Source organism: Galeopterus variegatus, unplaced genomic scaffold (assembly GCF_000696425.1).
Source record: "Galeopterus variegatus unplaced genomic scaffold, G_variegatus-3.0.2 Scaffold7350, whole genome shotgun sequence".
NCBI lineage: Eukaryota > Metazoa > Chordata > Mammalia > Dermoptera > Cynocephalidae > Galeopterus > Galeopterus variegatus.
The window spans coordinates 91131-106816 of NW_007733461.1; the positions used below are offsets into that span (position 1 = coordinate 91131).

Below are 15686 nucleotides of genomic sequence, written 5' to 3' on the forward strand. Positions count from 1 at the left end.
TTTAAAAAAATTTATGTATTTTTATTTGTATTTATTTGTATATTGTTTTAATACCTGTATATGTTTTGTAATGATCAGGGTAGATAGCATATCCATCACTGAAACATTTATCATTTACTTGAGGTAATTGCATTCACGATCATCTCTTCTAGCTATTTAGAAGTATGAAATAAAATATTATTTGCTATAATCATTCTTAGAATACCAGAACTTATTTGTCTTTGTCAAAAATCAGTTGGCTGCCGAAGTGTGGATTTATTTCTGGGCTCTCTATTCTGTTCCATTGTTCTATATGTTTGTTTTTATGCCAGTACCATGCTGTTTTGGCTCCAATAGCTTTGTGCTATGTTTAGAAGTCAGGTAGTGTAATGCCTACAGCTTTGTTCTTTTTGCTCAAAATTGCTTTGGCTATTAGGGGTCTTTTGTGGTTCCATATAAATTTTAATATTGTTTTTTCTATTTCTCTGAGGAATGTCATTGGTATTTTGATGGGGATTCTATTTTATCTGTAGATTTTGGGTAGTATGGACATTTTGATGATATTAATTCTTACAACCTATGAAAATGGGATATCTTTCCATTTATTAGTGTCTTCTAGAAGTTTTATAGTTTTCATTGTAGAAATATTTCATCTTCTTGGTTAAATTTACTCCTTGGTATTTCATTTTTTGGTAGCTATTTTAAATGGGATTATTTTCTTGATTTCTTTTTCAGATAGTTTGTAATTGGTACATAGAAATGATAATGATTTTTGTATGTTGATTTTGTATCATGCAACTTTGCTGAATTTATTTATTGGTTTTAGTAGTTTTTTTGCTGGGGTCTTTAGGGTTTTCTATATATATGATCATGTCATTTGCAAATGGTGATAGTTTGACTTTCTTTCTTGCATAACCATATCCATGGTACATCAATTGTAACTTTCAGTTTCTGTACAATAGAATGAAGATTAAAACTTGGAGGCAATGTAAGTGCAGAGCACTTCTAGACTTTTATAAACCTCTCCTTCCCCAATCTTTAAAAAATTTCTCAATCATACCAAATTTACCAGCAATTTTTAATGGCTCAGTTTTATTAAGTCTGCTTATCACATTTGACTTAGTTTGAGAAAGTAATCTAGATTTTTTTTAAAGATGGAAATACCTCTTCTATTGATAGCTTAGGGCCACAGTGGACAGTTTCACAGAACAGAAATAAGACAGTCCCAAGACACTAGCATGTAAAATTGCAGCAGACAGGTTAATACTCTTCACCCTCATTCTCTCCTTCAGCGCTTTCTGCTTCAACCTCCTTATAATCCTCCTTAAAGGCAGCCATGTCCTCACTGGCCTCCAAAAACTCTCCTTCCAACATCCCTTCACCCACGTATCAGTGAACAAAGGCACACTTGGCATACATCAGGTCAAACTCGTGGTCCAGGTGAGCCCAGACCTCAGCAACAGCTGTGGTGTTGCTCCACATGGACACAGCTCAGTGAAACTTGGCAGGTCTCCACCAGGTACCACAGTGGGAGGCTGGTAATTAATGCAAACCTTGAAGCCAGTGGGGCACCAATCTACAAAATGGATGGTAAGCTTGGTCTTGATGTTGGCAATGGCAGCATTGACATCTTTGGGAACCATATCACCACAGTACAACAGGCAGCAAGCCATATATTTACCACAGCGAGGGTCACATTTCACCATCTGGTTGGCTGGCTCAGAGCAAGCATTGGTGTTCTCTGCTACAGAAAGCTGTTCATGTTAGGCTTTCTCAGCACAGATGACTGGGGCATTTGTGGCCAGAGGGAAGTGGATGCAGGGACAGGGCACCAGGTTGGTCTGGAATTCTGTCAGATCAACATTCAGGGCTCCACTGAATCTGAGGGAAGCAGTGATGGAGGACACAATCTGGCTAATAAGGTGATTAAGGTTAGTGCAGGTTGGGCGCTCAATGTTGAGATTTCTATGACAGATGTCATAGATGACCTCATTGTCTACCATGAAGGCACAATCAGAATGCTCCAGGGGGGTGTGGGTGGTGAGATGGGCCTGTAGGACTCAGCTACAGCTGTGGAAACCTGGGGGGCTGGGTAAAGGAGAACTCCAGCTTGGCCTTCTTGCCATAATCAACAGAGAAATGTTCCATCAGCAAGGAGGTGAAACCAGAACCAGTTCCTTCACCAAAGCTATGGAAAACCAAGAAGCCCTGGAGACCTGTGCACTGGTCAGCCATTCTGTCCAAGATGAGGTCAATGATCTCTTTGCCAAAGGTGCAGGGCCCATGGGCATAGTTACAGGCAGCATCTTCCTTGCCTGTGATGAGCTGCTCAGTGTGGGAGAGCAAGCAGTAGGCATGATGAAGCATGAACTTCATCAATGACTGTGGGTTCCTGGTCTACGAACACCTCCCTGGGCATATGCTTGCCAGCACCTGTCTCACTGAAGAAGGTATTGAAGGAGTCATCTCCTCCCCCAATGGTCTTTTCACTTGGCATCCGGCCATCAGGCTGGATGCCATGTTCCAAGCAGTAGAGTTCCCAGCAGGCATTGCCAATCTGGACACCAGCCTGGCCAACGTGGACGCAGATGCACTCATGCATGACAGGGACTTGTAGGGCTCTGGAGGAGGTGGTGGCAGGAAGGTGACAAGGATCTCCCACTGACGGACTACCAAGGAGTCTGGGGGAGAAGTAGTGAGAGCTGATCTAGTTTTTAATATTCACATTTAAGTTGTTTATAATATACAGGTACATGAAAGAAGATAAGTATGTAGTCATATATTATGTTACATACTTATTTAATATATAAGTATATAAAATATTATTTGATTAAATTGTATTATTATTAAAATGCATGTAATTGCATTGTTATGTTTACCTGTTATAGGTAAACAGTTGTTTAAACTGCTTAAAGTCTAATCATGTAGTTCAATGGGGAGGAGAAGCGTGTGTCAGTAGAGACCGTGATACTAGCTTAACCACACTGTTCAGTGTGCTGTGGCTGTCAGTCTGTATGTTTTACGGAAGGGCTAGGACAGATTCTGTCAACTCAGTAAATAGAACTTGGTTAAGAGAACATGTGCTAAATCCAGATAATATAACCAGTTCCAGAATTTGTCTTCTGCTTTAGATGGCCAGAAACTCAATCTTGGTGGAGACAAAAGGTAATTAGACTTAAGATACTGGCTCAGACTAATAAATACAGAGAAGTCTAAGATCTATGGCAGTTTATTAACAGTTCATTTACAATGAAGAATGACTGTCAAAAGACCCAGGCTATTGAAAGGGTGCATGGTGAGCATATTCAGTCAATGTTATCTCAGCCCTCTTACTTTTTATTTCTTTATAATGTAACCTGTCAAAATTTGTAATTATTTTAATGCCCACTTATCCGGTAGTTGGAACTGAGGGTTAAATGAGGATTTAAAAAATATATACAAGAGTGTGTGCGTGTGTGTGTGTAGCTTTAATAGACTTTATTTTTTAGAGTAGCTTTAGGTTAGCAAAATTGAGTGGAAAGTACAGAGAGTTGCCATCTACTCCCTGCCCTCATAGGTACATGTCCTTGTCCATTATCAACACCCTCCACCAGACTGGCTCATTTGTTACAACTGATGAACCTACACTGACACATCATTATCGCCCAAAGTTTACATTCAGTCTTGGTGGTACACATCTATGGGTCGGGACAAATGTATAATGGCATGTAACCGATGTTATAGTGTCATGTAGAATAATTTCACTGATCTAAACGTCCTCTGTGTCTACCTGTTCACCTCTCCCACACCCCACTGAACTTGGCAATCACTGAACTTTTTAATGTCTTCATAGTTTTGCCTTTTCCAGAACGTCATATAGTTGTAGTTACATCACATGTAGCCTTTTCATATTGGTTTCTTTCACTTAGTATTAGACATTTAAGGTTCCTCCATGTCTTTTTGTGACTTGATAGTTCTCTTATTTTTAGCACTGAATAATATTTATTGTCTGGACATACCACAGTTTATTTATTACTCATTCACCTGTTGAAGGACATCTTGGTTGCTTTCAAGTTTTGGCAATTATGAATAACGCTGCTGTAATCATCTGTGTGCGAATTCTTGTGTGGACCTAAGTTTTTAACTCATTTGGGAAAATATCAAGATGAATGAGAATTTTTGTTGGTTTATTTTTGTTGTCATTTATTTATTATTTTAATTACGAAACAGACTTGAGCTTATATGCCGCTGGAAAGAATCCATTAGAAAAGCAGAAGCTGAAGTTTGAAGGATGGTTCAGATAATGAGAGATATAGATACTCTGAGGAAGAAATTAGTGCAGTGATTATTCTTAGACGGGAGGAGGGATTCCTTATTTGTTGTAATTGGAGGGAAGGAGGAGATGAAACGTGTCCACGTAGGAAGGGTAGTATGTTGACAGGAATTGAGAGAGTTCTTATCAGTGGCCTCTCTTTTCTTGGTGAAATAAGAGGTAGTGTCCTGAGGGTGTCAGAAGGGTGAGGAATGCTTAGAAGAGTGGTCCTGGAGAAGAGCCTTCTCACCAGGGGAATATTCAAGGCTGCTGGACTCTTCTGGGGGCCGAGATGGGGCTGGAGGCCATGACTGATGGAGGCTTTGGTCTCCAATAGCCCCCAGAGCTCGGAAGCGGGCATGAGAAGATGGAAGTTGGATTGTTCTAGGGTAGCTTTGCTGGTTGGGTGTGGGGAGCTTGTAATGTTCACAAGACTGTGATTGAGGGGTTGGCTTCTCTGAGGCCTACTTTGCCTACTTTCTTGCTTTCTGACTCTGTTTCTCTACATGGGGGCCACTGGCTGGGTGAGTGAAGAATGTCTAGTGGTAGGGTGACACATGTCTGAGTGTCGTGGGGGCAGTTTGTTGGACTTTCTTTATATTGACACACTTCAAAAATCCTGGCCACACATTTTAGGATTTAGCTATTTGACAGTTTAGGTAACACTAACCAAGAATTTTTTTGTGGGCCAGTGCCAGTGCCTAGAAATATAAACATGAATATAAAGGTTCTCTTGTGTTCCAGGAGTTCACAGTCTAGTGGAAGAGACAGATAAGTAATTACCCGGAAAAAAAAATTACATGTTAAGTCCAAAGATAAGGACATTTACCTGGGGCCGTGGGTGCCCAGGGAAGGCTTGGCCCGGCTCGGCCATTTCCCCACCATGTTAGCATAGCAATGGACGGAAGGATGCTCAGCTTCTGCCTCTCGGGTCAGAAGCCATGCCACGTAGGGCAGCAGACCTGGGCGGGATGGAGTGCTGGCTTCCTGCATGGAAGCTGTGACTAAGCTCTCAGGAAGGAGATGCAAAGCTCCCCCTGGGGACTGCAGAACCAGTAGGGGCAAAGCTTGTCTTGGATAAGCTTCACTGGGCGCCTTTGCTTGGCTGCCTCAGTACCACAGTATGGATTTTCCATGGCAGAGAGCCTAGCAGGAACATGTGGAGCTTTGGCAGGTTGTGCTCTGCATCAGAGCCCAGGGATTTGCTGTAAAAGCTCAATGCGCAAAGGATCTGACAGGGCAGTTGTGGTCAGGAAGGGGCTTCTGGTTGCTGGTCTTATGTACTGTGAAACTTTGAACTCATACTCACATCTCAGCTGTGAGTCTCAATAGAGCTCTCAGAGGCTGTGTGACTTTCTGGAATGAATGCTCAGGTAAGGCTGCAGTGCATGTGCTCAGGCCTTGTCTGGGCTTCCCTCTTGTTACCTGACTAGGGAATAAAATTAATAGTAATAATGATAGTAATACTACTACTACTACTGACATTTATTAAGTGCTTGCTTAATGAGTGACAAGAACCAGTTTAATTTAATTGCTAAGATAGGCTATATGGTAAATGTTAGAGGTCCTATTTTAAAGAAAATGACTCAAGGTTTGAAGAGGCTGAGCAAATCGCTCAGAATCATGTAGAGATGACAGAGCTAGAGCACAACCTAGTTGTGTCTGACTTCAAAGCCCACCTTTTTTTTTTCAGTTTTATTTTGTTTTTAATTGACACATAATTTTACATATTTGTGGGATATAATGTGATGTTTTGATACATCATCGTGTAATGATCAAATCAAGGTAATAAGCAAATCCATTACCTCAAACATTTATTATTTCTTTGTGGTGGGAACATTCGAAATCCTTTCTTCTAGATATTTTGAAATACACGACTGTAATACATTATTGTTAACTATAATCACCCTACTAAGCAAGTAGAACACGAGCACTTATTCCTCCTATCTGACTGTAACATTGTACCCGTTAGGCAACCTTTCCCCATCTTCCCCTTCCCTCTACTTTCCCCAGCCTCTGCTAACCTATATTCTACTCTCTACTCCTATGAGATCAACTTTTTTGGATTCTACATATGAGTGAGATCATGTGGTATTTGTTTTTCTGTGTCTGACTTATTTCACTTAACATAATGGCCTTCAGGTTCATCTATGTTTTTGCAAATGACAGAATTTCATTATTTTATATTGCTGGAGAGTATTCCTTGTGTATATATACTGCATTTGCTTTATTTATTTATCCATTGATGGACACTTCGGTAGATTCCATATCTTAGCTATTGGGAATAGTGCTGCAATAAACATGGGGGTGCAGATATCTCTTCACACATACTGATATCATTTTCTTTGGATATACACCCAGTAGTGGAATTGCTGGATCAGATGGTAGCTCTATTTTTAATTTTTTGAGAAACCTTCATACAGTTTTCCATAATGTCTGTATTAATTTACATTCTCACCAACAGTGTATAAGAGTTCTCTTTTCTCCACATCCTTGCCAGCATTTGTTATTTTCTGTCTTTTTGATATAGCCATTGTAACTGGAGATGAGATCTCATTGTGGTATTAATTTGCATTTCCCTGAAGATTAGTGATGCTGAGCATTTTTTCATATACCTGTTTGGCATTTGTATGTCTTTTTTTGAGGAATATCTACTGGGGTCTTTTGCTCATTTTTAAATAGAATTATGTGGCTTTTTTTTTTTTTTTTTTTTTTTTGTTTGAGTTCCTTATATATTCTGGATATTGGTCCCTTGTCAGATGAATAGTTTGCAATACTTTCTCCCATTCTACCAGTTGTCTCTTCACTTTGTCAATTGTTTCCTTTGCTATGTAGAAGTTTTTAGTTTTTAAAAAAATTTATATTCATGTAATGAATTTAGGTAATTAATGTCAAGAAATGGCGTGGGGTTTGGGGGCTTGTCCCTAAAACATTCCAGGCCTTGCAGGTACTGCCACTCATGAAAACACCTATTCTTGGAGCAAACTCCCAAGTCTTGAGCCTTTTGTCCTAGGCTAGACCTGCTCCATCACTTCCCACCACATGATGGGCCATGCTCCTTCCATCCCAGCTGGAATGCCAGACTTGTAGCAAGTTTGGTGGTGGTGGTGGCCTAAAATACACAGATACACAGCACTGACATACAGCAGGTACCTCCCGAATTCTAACTCCAGAGAACCTTAATGATTTATATGCCTGTCACCTGAGAAAAGGCCTCTAAACCCAGGGTTTAGTATATTTTTGAATCATGTCCAAACTGCCCTTATCTCCAGGAGTGTGGATAACTTCCGCAGTGAATGATTCTTGTTAAGAAAATAGCAATTTGAACCTTGCTCAACTGTTGGTCCCTTTGTTTTCAAACTCAAGTGGCTCACTATCAGTTGAAGGCAGCAGTGTTGCAGAAATGTTCATAATCTCAGGAGATAGCCACTATTAAAATCTTACAAATCATACTTCCAAAAATGTTGCACAATTTTTTAAAAAAGGAGTCTCTCATCTCCTTGACATAGTCCATTCTGACTTGTCTTTTGTCCTGGCTACATCATGGCAGGGAACTCTGAAGACACTGCATCCAGGGGCTGCTGGTGTCAGTCCATCAGTGCATTGTACAGCTCCTCAGTCTGCTCCTTGAACTTCTTGTTAGCCTTGGTCACATCCAGCTGTGGCGTAGGGTTGTCTCTCACTTCTTCATGTGTCTGCACGGTGCTTTGGATATAGCCATCCTTCAGATAACTGTAGCTGTAGCTGCTTGTGTCCTGGTCACAGCCCCACTGGGCACAGTAGTTCTGGTACTGCTGGTAATACTGACTGTAGCTGTAACTGTACGTCTGACTACATTCCACTGGCTTCACACGGCTTGCTTTGGGGATCGCCACACTCAGTCGCACAGGTTTAGACCCCAGTCCTACTTCTCCCTGGCACTCTGTCAGGGCTTGCTTCTGTTCCAATTCATCTGTGAATTTCACAAAAGCATAACCCTTAGACACGCCCATCTGGTCCAAAACCACCTTGCCTCCCTGACAGGAGGGGTAGACTTTGATGAAGAATTTGTATACCATGCCGTCGTCCATGTCTGGGGTCAGGTCCCTGACAAAGAGGGAGTACTCAGGGCTGTTATCTGGTTGTTTTGCATAAGTGGCATAGTTTCAGTTTAAAACGTTTCGCAGGTGTGTCTCATTAATTTTAGGCAAACACTTCTCAGCTGAGGCCAAATCTGTGAATGCTACAAAGCGGTAGCCAGCTGGCATCCCAGTGAGGCAGATTTTGATAATTTTGATGCTCCTCATGGTCTCTCCCATGGTGGCAAAGGCTCTGGAGATGAAGTTCTCTTTCAAGTAGAGTTCCAGGGTACTCATCCACAGGCTGGCCGTCATACCCACGTGCTGGGCTGGAACTCTGTGGTCCTCAGAGGCCCATGTGAGCTCAGAAGCTTTTTAGTTTGATGCAATCTGATTTACCTATTTTTGCTTTTGAGGTCTAATCTAAAACATTCTTGCCTAGACTTATGTCAATAAGAGTTCTCCCTATGTTTTCTTCTGGTAGTTTCAAAGTTTTGAATATTACATTTAACTCTTTAATCCATTTTGAGTTGATTTTTTTTTTTTTGTATATAATGAGAGATAGGGATCTAGTTTTATTCTTCTGCATGTGGATATCCAGTTTTCCCAGCACCATATATTGAAGAGACTGCACTTTCCCCAAGATGTATTCCTGGCATCTTCATCAAACATCATTTGGCTGTAAAAAAAAAAAAAAATCCGTTGGTTGTAGATGTGTGGATTTATTTCTGGGCTCTCTATTCCATTTCATTGGTCTATGCATTTGTTTTTGTACCAGTACCATGCTATTTTGGCTACTTAACTTTGTACTATATTTAGAAATCAGGTAGTGTAATGCCTTCAGCTTTGTTCCTTTTGCTCAAAATTTCTTTGGCTATTAGGGGTCTTTTGTGGTTTTTACAAACTTTAGGATTTAAAAAAAAATTTCTGTGAAGAATGTCATTCATATTTCACTAGGGATTGCATTGAATCTATACATCACTTTTGGTAGTATGGGCATTTTGACAATATTAATTCCTCCTATTCTTGGACATGGGTTATCTTTCCTTTTTTTTTTTTTCGTATCCTCTTAAATTTCTTTTATCAGTGTTCTATAATTTTCAGTGTGGAAATATTTCAACTCCTTGGCTGAATTTATTCCTGGTATCTTATCTTGTTTTGTAGCTATTATAACTGAGATTACTTTCTTCATTTCTTTTTCACATAGTTCACTATTAGTATACAGAGATGCTACTGATTTTTGTATGTTGATTTTGTATCCTGCAATTTTACTGAATTTATTTATTTGTTCTAATAGTCTTTTGGTGTAATCTTTAGGGTTTTTTCTATAAAAGAGTGTGTCACTTGCAAACAGGGACAATTTGACTTCCTCCTTTCTAATTTGGATGCCTTATATTTCTTTCTCTTGCCTAATTGCTCTGGCTAACACTTCCAGTTCTATGTTGAATAGAAGGGGGGGGAAGTGGGGTATCCTTGTCTTGTTCCAGATCTTAGAGAAAAAGCTTTTAACTTTTCCCCATTCAGCATGATGTTAACTGTGTGATTGTCGTTTACGGCTTTTATTGTATGAGGTACGAACTATCTATGCCTAATTTGTTGAGAGTTTTAAATCATGAAGGGATGTTGAGTTTTGTCAAATGCTTTTTCTGTGTTTAATGAAATGATCATATGGTTTTTATCCTTCATTCTGTTAATGTGGTTTATCACTTTTATATATTTGCTTATGTTCAGCCATGCTTGCATCCCTAGAATAAATCCCACTTGATCATGGTGAATGATCTTTTTAATGTGCTGTTGAATTCAGTTTGGTAGTGTTTTGTTGAGGATTTTTGGATATATGTTCATCAGAGATATTGGCCTGTAGTTTTTTGATGTCATTGTGTCCTTGTCTGGTTTTGGTATCACATAATGCTTGCCTTGTAGAATGAGTTTGAAGAAATTCCCTCCTCTTCAATTTTCCAGAATCATTTGAGAAGAATTGGTATTACTTTTTCCTTAAATGCTTGGTAGAATTTATCAGTGAAGCTATGAGACCTTGGGCTTTTCTTTGATGGGAGACTTTTAATTATTGATTTAATCTCATTACTCATTATTGGTTTGTTCAGATTTTCTATTTCTTCATGATTCAATATCTATAGCTTCTATGTGTCCAGAAATTTAGCTATTTCTTCTAGGTTTTCCAATTTGTTGCTGTATAGTTGTTCATAATAGTGTCTTATAATCCTTCATATTTCTGTGGTATCAGTTGTAATGTCTCCTTTTTTATCTCTAATTTTATTTATTTGAATTTTCTCTCTTTTTTTCCTAGAAGCTTTGTCAATTTTCTCTTTTCAAAAAACCAACTCTTCATTTTGTTGATCTTTTGTAATGTTTTTTAGGTCTCTATTTTGTGTATTTCTGCTTTGTCTCTCTTATTTGTTTCCTTCTAATAATTTTGCATTTAGTTTGTTCTTATTTTTCTAGTTCCTTGAGGTGCAACATGAGGTTGTTTATTTGAGATACTTATTTTTTTTAGATGTAGCAATTTATTGCTATAAGCTTCTCTCCACGTACTGTTTTTGCTGTATCTCACAGATTTTGGTATGTTGTGTTTCCATTTTCATTTGTCTCTAAAATTTTTTAAATTTCCCTTTTAATTCATTGACCCATGTTTGTTCAGGAGCATGTTATTTAATTTCCATGTATTTGTAATATTTCTGATGTTACTCCTTTTACTAATTTCTAGTTTAATATCACTATGGTTGAAAACAATACTTAATATAATTTTGATTTTTAAAAATTTGTTGAGACTTGGTTTTTTGGCTTACCAAAAAATCTATCCTGGAGAATGTTCCATGTGCATAAAAGAATGTGTATTCTGTTGCTGTTGGATGGAAAGTGCTGTGTATATCTATTAGGCCCATTTTGTCTAAAGTGCAGTTCAATTCCATTATTTCCTTATTAATTTTCTATCTGTTTGATCTGTCCATTATTGAAAATGGGGTGTTGAAGTCCCCTACTAGTATTGTATTGCTTTCTATTTCTTCCTTCATCTCCATTAGTATTTGCTTTGTATATTTAAATTCTCTGATGTTGAGTGCATATATATTTACAATTATGTCATCTTGCTGAATTGAGCCCTTTATTATTAAATAATGAACTTCTTTGTTTCTTGTGACAGTTTTGATTGGAAGTCTATTTTATTTGATATAAGTATAGCCATTCCTGCTCTCCTTTTGGTTACCATTTGCATGTAATATCTTCTTCCCTCCCTTTCAGCCTATGTGTGTCCTTAAGGCTAAAGTGGGCCTCTTGTAGACAGCAAATAGCTGGATCTTATTTTTTCTTTTTTTAAAAATCCATTCGGTTTCTATGTCTTTTGATCAGAGAATTATTCATTTACATTGAAAGTAATTATTGATAGGTATGGACTGAAAGCTCACTCTCTTAACCATGACTATACACTGCCTCAGAGAAATTTTACATTTGTACATTGATTTCCAGTATTCATGTGATCTTTCCCTCCACTTTTCCACTTTAACTTCACAGTGTTCCTGGGAGGCAAGAATAACAGGTATAATTGGCCCATGTGGCAGATGTAGCAACTGAAGCCCTGAGAGGATAGGTGGCTAGCTTAGTGGTGCATGGTTGGTTTATAGCTGAGTTGAGTCTCTAACCAATTGTGACTTGTGCCCTGGTTCTCTTTTTTATTCCATCCTGCTGCACAGTTCAGTCTCCCTTATAGTACTACAGAAAATATAACAGAATACAGTGTCCTTAGAGGAGTTTGAATGCTTTGGAAACAGCCCAAGCCAGGCAGGAGGAGGAAGCAGCCCTGATCTCTGGGTGTTTTCAACACCAATGGCTATCAAGATGGCCTTTTATTGAGTTTGAAGAAAGTGGTTGCTTAGGCCAGGGATTGAGTTCAACCCCTGCACAGGCTATATGACTGCATACAGAAAGAAACCAATCCAGGAAAGGCCTGCCTGAGACTGACTCATTAAGTAGTGGTTATTTGCCTTCCACAGTACTCCTTAGCACCTCCACCCATCCCCAGATTCTTGTGCCCTTTGGATGTTCCTCTGCACTTCACTTACTCTTCATCATTAAGAATTATAATCTCTCTTACTCATGCAGCATTATATATTTTAAAAAGACTTACGTGATTTTATTGGCTTCCCATAATTGCCATGAAGAAAATATAGTCATGGAAGGGCATTTTATAAATAATTCTTAGAGGGATCAAATGACTTTTTCAATATACATAAATAAAAGTGGTACAGCAAGGACTCAAACATAACCCTATAGCTCTAAAGTTTATGGCCCTTTTACTGTCCTTAATGATTCCCCCAAATCCATCTACTCTGTCTTCCATCTCCTCAGGGCTTGAAAGTTCTCAGGCTTATGTGTTACATCCCTCAGTATGTTTCAAGGAAATTCTGGCAACAGAATTCTTAAAATGTGGTGGAAATATCTGGGGACCAGGGAGTTACTAGGCATCGGAAACCTTTTTATCAGTGATCCTCAGATCACATTCCAATAAACTTTTATTCACTTTGCTGTTGTCATGAGCCAAATTCCCAAATATTTCTATTGTTTTATCAATGTACCTTATTACATGCCAGGTAAGACCACATTCCAATAAACTTTTATTCACTTTGCTGTTATCATGAGCCAAATTCCCAAATATTTCTATTGTTTTATCAATGTACCTTATTACATGCCAGGTTGTATAGATGCTTAGTGCAAATGCATGCTCACTGCTCTGTCAAAGTCATACTCTGCCATTGGGGAGTCAGAGACTCCACCTTCTTATAGAAGAAGCAACATAATTTCTATTAATTTATCACTTTGAAGAAACACTTTTGGCAACTGAATGGCTACAGTTATTCTTCACAGTAAGCCAGACAAGGGAGGAGACTTTGGAGGTGCTAAGGATGGACATAAAAATTACCTTAGAAATTTTATGGCTGGAAAAAAACTATAGAGACTTCAATCTGACTCTCATATTTTGTAGACGTATGTATCAGTTGAGATGCTTTGGCTTGAAGTAACAGAAAGCCTACCAACTGGGTCTTACATTGTTAGGATATATGTTGTTTAGTTAACAAGAAGTCTGGAGGAGGTTGCAGTCTAGGCTAGTTTATTGGCTCAGTGATTTCCCCCCTCCCCAGAGAAGGAGGTTCCTCTGGTCTTTCTTCTCTACCATGTCTGTGTGTGGCAATGTGCAAGCATCACATCTCCCATGAAAATGTCATGAAAATGTCTAAAAGAGGAATCAAGAAGGTATCTGAGGTGGTGAGAGAGTGGTTTCCTCTTGTGTCTCTGTTTTTCAAGGTTGAAACTCATCCAGAATTCTTTCAGCTTACTTCCTCATACATCTCACAGGACGCTGACCACAAAGAAGGCCAGGAAAGTGAGAATTCAGCATTTGTAGCCTCTGTAGTGGGAGATGATCACAGGAGAAAGGGGTTGGAAATGCTTGATGGGTGGTCAATCATTGATACCTGACCAATGGAGATACTGAGGTCTGGAGAAACAATGGGAATTTTCCAAGGTCACATAGCCAGTAGGAACTAGGACTAGAATATAGATTTTCACTTAAGTATTCAAAATGGGCAACTGAGTGTATGGAGAGGGAGAACTTCTGTACCATAGCATCTCTTCTTCCCATCAGATCCACAGAGATCATATGGCCTGATATTTGGCTGATCAAGATCCCAGAGCTGTAATTTGGAGTCCAACTCTTGATGGAGCAAGATGGCCTTGGTGGCCACAGGACTGTGAATTTTTCCTTTTGTCTTTTGGCTTCCAGGCTAAGATATCAGGTCAACTTTTTTGGCCATCACAGCAAATGCTAATGTTTCTTCTATCAGAATTCATATTTTGCAAGGTGTTGGTGATTTTTTATTGGTCAAAAGACAAAAGAAGAGTAATTAAGTCTCTAATTCTCCTAAGGTGAGCTGTTTTAGAAATCCTTAGGAAGTCAAGTAGGGAAAGATCACAGCCTAGATCAATAACTGTTTCCTGGACTGAGAGCAGAAGATGGTTTATTTATGTGCCTGGGATGCTGTTGAGTGCATACTCAATACCCAAGCCTGTGATCACATGGACATAGACAACAACAATCAGTAAATTATTAAAACCAAGAGGGACTTGCTTGACTCATATCTCCTCCTGTGTTGATGTAGCAAAAAGCAAATTCTGCTCTTAACTTCTTTGAAAAACTTTCCAGAGCTATAATTTGGAATTACTTTTACCAAAGATCTTAAGTTCAATATAGGTCAAAGCTATCACTTAACAATAATTTTATTCCTGGGAGGGTATCTATAAATGCTGTTTGGGAAAATTATATTGTATTTTAATTGTGCTGAAGAAGCAGTCAAGTTAAAGAAATGCTGAAGCTCAATCCTTTGCAAAGAAAAGTCTCATATACTAATAAGGTTTATCCTACGTTTCTGTTTAATGTCTAATATACTAAGTGGGAATTTCTAGAAGTGGGGTTACACTGTTTTCCCATAGTATATATAGGTAGGAAGACATTAGGACATTTGTTTTCCTTACCTTGGTGCAGGAGATTCTGCCTAATAGCAGATGAAGGGCTGAAAATGTATCAGCAGATACTTTAATGATTTCCAATGTTATTGAGGAGGTACAGAAAAGCATGGTGGAAAATCAACACTTGTGTGGAGAATGCACATAGGTAAATTCTAATCAGTATGCCCAAGGATATTATGATCCTATGGTCAGATAATACAGAATGTCCTGCACAGGCAGACTTCAAATATTCCTGGGTCTGTGATCATTGCATCTCATTGTAAATGAGCAAATGTGTCTACTTTGGTGTATCCATCTCTGTTTAGTGCTGAGATCCATTCTCTGTTCCTGCTGACCCTTCCCAAGTTTATAAATGTCATCCCAAAGCCTAGGTAGTGCAGGCTCCTGGAAGGTTTTCATTTATACTCTTTTGATAGATGGAACTTGATCACGTCTCTCAGACTATTAAACTATGTTCCCTAGGCACATTCCAAATGTAGGAATTTTCAAAGGAAGATGGATCTGTTTCCAGCATGTTTGGTCCCTTTTTTCTTGGGATTTCCTAGCATCTCAAGACCCTATTCCTTTGTCTTAGTTAATGAAAGAGCATACTCCTCCCCATTCTCCAAACAACCCTTTCAGACCTCAGGGCTTTTGTTCATGTTAAGCCACTGTTCTACCTCAACTGTCACTGTCACTAGATAAAACGCTTTTGGTTCCAAATATCAGAAAACAAGTCAATCTGGCTTAAATAGAACAGAAAAAATTCACTGGAAAGAAGAATGAGGAGACTCAAAGAACTCAAAGGTGGGAATGTAACTGGGCATGAGAAACCAGGACCT

The 15686-nt window shown here is 38.9% G+C and overlaps 2 pseudogenes; both read right to left on the reverse strand.

The window, feature by feature from the left end:
* Positions 1-1239: 1239 nt before the first annotated feature.
* LOC103607347 lies at positions 1240-2586 on the reverse strand (annotated as a pseudogene).
* A 5220-nt stretch (positions 2587-7806) lies between these two features.
* Positions 7807-8643, reverse strand: LOC103607348 (annotated as a pseudogene).
* Between the last annotated feature and the right edge of the window lie 7043 nt (positions 8644-15686).